At 41.4% G+C, this 5,528-nt stretch overlaps 1 protein-coding gene across 1 annotated transcript in view; it reads right to left on the bottom strand.

The window, feature by feature from the left end:
• The window catches only part of LOC103467539 (membrane-associated guanylate kinase, WW and PDZ domain-containing protein 1-like), a 143,865-nt gene extending 139,637 nt beyond the window's left edge, over window positions 1-4,228 (bottom strand). Inside the window, exon 1 of the mRNA XM_017305709.1 lies at window positions 4,172-4,228. The gene's annotated coding sequence lies outside the window, so the exon portion shown is untranslated. The remainder of the gene's footprint in view (window positions 1-4,171) is intronic.
• Between the last annotated feature and the right edge of the window lie 1,300 nt (window positions 4,229-5,528).

Genomic DNA, 5,528 nt, shown 5'->3' with positions numbered 1-5,528 from the left:
ATTTTGTTGGCATATTCTAAATAAGTCTCTTAGCAGCATATTAAAACATTCTATGAATTATTTTGACTGTATTTTATCGTAGTATTTAAAAGTTGAAAAATTGTCCTCTGTAGTGGACATTTGTAATTATTTTTCTGTATCCATCCATCCATCCATCCATCCATCCATCCATCCATCCATCCATCCATCCATCCATCCATCCATCCATCCATCCATCCATCCATCCATCCATTTTCTGTACACTCTTGTCCCTAGTGGGGTAGTGAGGGTTGCTGGTGCCTATCTCCAGCTAACGTTCCGGGCGAGAGGCGGGGGTCACCCTGGACAGGTCGCCAGTCTGTCGCAGGGCAACACAGAGACACACAGGACTAACAACCATGCACACACACTCACACCTAGGGAGAATCCCAAAAGCAAATGTTGGAATTTCAAACATTTGTTGGATCCTGCAGCTTTGTGCAACCTCCAACTGATTTAAAGCTCAGCAGCAAATTCCTCACTGGCTTGAGTTCAAAATAAAACAGAGCTGGTGTTACACATTAAAAGAACAGTTTTAAAAATGACTCATGCTCACATCAAGTCACAGTGTTTTCTCAGAGTATTTATAGACGTTCAAAGCCTTTATCCCACCCTGGTAAAATGTGCATGGAGAGCCATAAGACTATAATTTAAATAGTTCTTGCCCACCTTAGTTTGCCTGTTTCTGGTCTACATATGTGCCTCAACATTTGATTAACTGTTCTCCAGAGGTGGGCAGAAGACCAAAAAATTGTACTCAAGTAAGAACAGTAGCACTTCAACATGTTTTTACTCAAGTAACAGTAAAAAGTGGCTCACTATGAAATTACACAAGAGTAAAGAAGCATTTGGTAAAAAATTGTACTCAAGTACTGAGTAACTGACCAAGTTATCAATTATTTAATATCTAAAAATTACACAATTAGTTGGCCCAAAATATAAAGTTCAGTGGAAATGTTGGTATTTTAAAGGCAAAATGACAATTTTGTTCAAATAAGAATAGTGATTTTTTTTTTTTTATTGGAAAATAATTATTGTGATTCTTTAAAATTATTATAAAATTATTTGAGTAACAGTAAAAAGTTCAGCATAGTAAGAGTACTCTTAACAGCAGGCCCGTGCAGAGACCACTAAAGGGGCAGGTGCTCAAAAGAAAAAGGGCACATCTAACCGCATTATAGGACAGAATATTAACAAAGCCTCTCAGCTTTCAAAGTTTAATAAACAATGATAAATTACAAAATTGTGAGATATACAATCAAAGTTAAGGAGAATCTCTACATAGAGCACACAACTATGCCTATGCAAGATATTTTATTAGTAATTTCTTTCTGCAGGTCTATTTTGTTATAGGAAAGTATTGCAATATTCAAACCCGCAATTTAGCAAGATATGTAAATCAGAGCTAGACCATATTTTGTCTTTACATAATTACACTATTAAAAATATAAGCAAGGGCAAAATGCAACCTTTTAGTGTACTGTAATCTATAAAAAACAGAGCTGCCTGTTTGCTACACTTGCAGTGTAGATGAAGACGGTCCATTCAGGAAAGCAGAGCTGCATCAAACTTTAACGTGGAACTGCAGAAAAAAGAAAAAAACAAAAGCAAAATTGAATTGTTAATGTAAGTCACCATGAGAAAAGCCTACTGAGTTTTGCTTAAAAAACTTTTTTAAACATTTAAATCACACATTTGTCTCATGAAGTGAATTTTTTTGGCAAAACAAACTTATTTGTGCATGTCAGAAATCTTTTCTTAATATTCTAAGGTTTTGTTTGTGACTCAAAGTTTTGCTTGTGATTCTCACATGACATCGGGGGCAGGGCCCAAAATCGCAATAAAAGATTTCTGATGTGTGCAAATAAAAGTTTATGTTTGGCAAATAACTTTTTATGTTCACAAGACAAAAATTAGTTATTTAATTAAAAAGTTTTTTAAACAAAACAATTTGTTTTATAAAAAAGAAATCATTACAATTCCAAAGGTTTTGATTACAATTTTATTTTACTTAACTGAGGTTAGTTTCCCCCCCATTGAATAATTGGGAAAAACATTTAACTTCATACTCTGCGAACCAGACCCTAAACTTGAGTTTTTTTCCCCTTCATTAATGACAAATTTTTATTACATACATTATATCTATCATGGTAATTCAGGGTGAGTTATTTTTAATTCTAAATGAATATCCTTGTTGGACTTTTATTTAAGTGTTATTCTCCTTCAAGATACATTTACCTAACGCAATGTTTCTCAATTCCGGTCCTCATGCCCCCCTGACCTGCATGTTTTAGGTGTTTCCCTTCTGCCACACACCTGGATTGAATCTCTGGGTGATTAACAGGTTTCTGCAGTATTTGATGGTCATGCAATCATTTGAATCAGCTGTTCTGGAACAGAGGCACATCTAAAACATGCAGAGCAGGGGGGCCTGAGGACTGGAATTGAGAAGCACTGACCTAACGCCAGAATAAATGAAATGTACATTATGTAGCAAAGGAAATTAGGAGATCGGCCATATATCCATTATGGTGTTGATCGGTTTTGTACGGGCGATGTGTTCCTATTGCATAAGCGATACTGAAGAATGACTGATATCATTAAAGATACAGGGGAGAAGCTTTTAAGTTATCTTGCTTTGCTAGCAAAGTCGTTAGCTGTCAGCTAGCTAATAGCACAACAACAACAGCCTAATGTCTGTATGATAGAAATACTGAATCGATAAATAAGAACAGTTTCTCCTCACCTGGCTGTCTCCTCCCGCTCATTAGTTCTTCAGAGAAAGGCAGAGGCCTGTCAGTGTCTGTTGTATTTCATTACCTCTCTGCTTAAACCGCGACTCCGTGCTGAAGCAGGAACAATACTTCAACGTTTTCCGTCATCTGACAAGTAGCAAGTCTACTCCACTTTATTCACTAAAAACGTTTTTTCTTTTATTTCACCAAAAACTGTTCTGTAATCTGGAACATTCGCTACGTTGAGCTCCAGTTAGCCGCCTTAACTCACTGCGCGAGAGGCAACTGCGTCATGCGTCACGGGCAAAAGGACAAAGGTAACAAGGTGTCCAGAGGGCGTATTATGTTGTACAAAAATAAAAATAAAATAATAATAATAATTTTAGTACATGTTATGTGTCACAAGAGGGCTTAGAAAATAATAATACAAAAAAAAAATAAAAAATAAATAAAAATTTACCAAAAGGGCACTTGGGGGCAAGGAGCAAAAAGGGCAGGTGCTCAAGCACCCGCAGCGCCCCCCTCTGCACATGCCTGCTTAACAGTAAATTTGTGTTTCAAAAAGTTGCTCAAATATACACTGCTCAAAAAAAATAAAGGGAACACTCAAATAACACATCCTAGATCTGAATGAATGAAATATTCTCATTGAATACTTTGTTCTGTACAAAGTTGAATGTGCTGACAACAAAATCACACAAAAATCATCAATGGAAATCAAATTTATTAACCAATGGAGGCCTGGATTTGGAGCCACACACAAAATTAAAGTGAAAAAACACACTACAGGCTGATCCAACTTTAATGTAATGTCCTTAAAACAAGTCAAAATGAGGCTCAGTATTATGTGTSGCCTCCACGTGCCTATATGACCTCCCTACAACGCCTGGGCATGCTCCTGATGAGGTGGCGGATGGTCTCCTGAGGGATCTCCTCCCAGACCTGGACTAAAGCATCCGCCAGCTCCTGGTCTCATGCTACCACGAGTGTGAAAGCACCACCAACATTCAAAACTGWTCAAAACATCAGCCAGACAGCATGGGTACTGAGAAGTGGTCTGTGGTCCCCACCTGCAGAACCACTCCTTTATTGAGTGTGTCTTGCTAATTGCCAACATAAAGTATTTTGGCTAATTGCCAAAATAAAGTACTTATTTTCAAAAAATACTTTTTGAAAATAACATTTAAGCAAGTAATAAACATATTTTTCACTGCTGAGGTAATATTCTAATCCTCAATGCCATGTTTTCATTAAATGGAGTTAACTTGTTAATTTAGGTTCAGGAGCAGGACCACGCCTCAAACCACACCTCCAATTTCCTAAACAGCCCATATATACCCCGCTCGAGAGCCGTTCCACGCCTGTTACATAGTTCGTCAACCGACTACGTTGCTTGTCAACAAAAAAGTTCTACTCACAATGGAAGACGCTCTTTCTCTCCAGCCCGACCACTCCGACTCGGATGACCTCTTCGATCCGTCTCCAGCTGCCTCAACCTCTCCTCCCCAGGCCACAAAACAAGCCTCCGGCTCCAAACGCCTCCTCTCTGTGATCTTCAACCCTCAAACCCAGCTCCACTCCTTGCCGTCAGCAGCACCTCGTCCAGCCACGGTCCATCCACCGACGTCACATTCACCCTGCGGCCGAGGGACAAGCCGCGGGCCCAGCCGTCGACTTCGTTCTCCCGGTCCCAGACGACATTCCCAAACGCTGCAGTTCCAGAATACCAACCCGGCTTCGTCTCCGCGACCCTCTCCAGGCGTCCTAACTCGCCAGCTCCTCAAAGGCTGGACCGTCGCCCGCCTCCACCGCTCATTAAAAGAAAAAGGAATCCCCTTCAGTCGCTCCGACAACAAATTGAGGCTCTTTCAATTGCTCTCCTCCTCAGGTCCACAGCAAACGTCAGGCCCGCCGTCATCCGAATTCCCTCGGACTTCCAGGTTTTTCTCCAGCATCTTCCTCCTCAGACGTCATCCGGCGAACGCCTTCGTGGGCGCACCCTCGCACCCGGCAACAGCTCCCCCTCGCGGGAGCCAGGTCGTATTACATCCTCCACCAAACGCACCCTGCCTAGCCGACCTCTCTCAGATGCTATCTTCGGCTATCGCTTCGCTGTCTTCACAGACTCCTCAAATCCCGCCATCTCATTCTTCTCTCCACTCCCCGTTCTCATCCTCAGCTCTCCCCACCTCCATAAACGCCACGACCTCTGGTTCTTCTCAAGCCACGGTAAACCAGCCCAGTATAGCGCAGCAGGATTTTCTTCCTCATTCTTCTCTTCACTCCCCTCTAACCTTTTTCCTTCCATTCCCTCTCTCTCAAATACCTTACCCCTGCCTCTCCCCCCTTCAAACACTCTCCCTAACGTTAATCATAATTTTAATCTCGCTACAGCAGTTCCTCCAGCTCAGTCATCCAATAACGTACCACGGCTCTCCCCCATTTCTCCTTCCCTTCACCAGCAAGTCACGAACAGTAATTACGCCGATCTAGCACTTCTCCTTCAACCTTCTCCGATCTGTTTTAGTCAACCTAGAGAAATCAATACAAACCAAGGTCCCATGCAACTTAGCAATTCTTTAAGTTCCCATTCCAAAGACCTCTCACCCGTCGAATTTGCACTCGCTTTTCTCTTTACAGAGACACAATTTGCGCAATCTTTCCAGACCGCAGAGCCGAATTCGACAACTATCTCTCCTTAGTTCTTGACATGGCCCTACGGTTCGGGGGCACCGGGTTTTATCAATTTCACATTCTCTTCGCCAACCAAGCAGC

Source organism: Poecilia reticulata, linkage group LG7, assembly GCF_000633615.1.
Source record: "Poecilia reticulata strain Guanapo linkage group LG7, Guppy_female_1.0+MT, whole genome shotgun sequence".
NCBI classification, from domain to species: Eukaryota; Metazoa; Chordata; class Actinopteri; order Cyprinodontiformes; family Poeciliidae; genus Poecilia; species Poecilia reticulata.
This window is presented reverse-complemented; position numbering and strand designations above follow the sequence as displayed.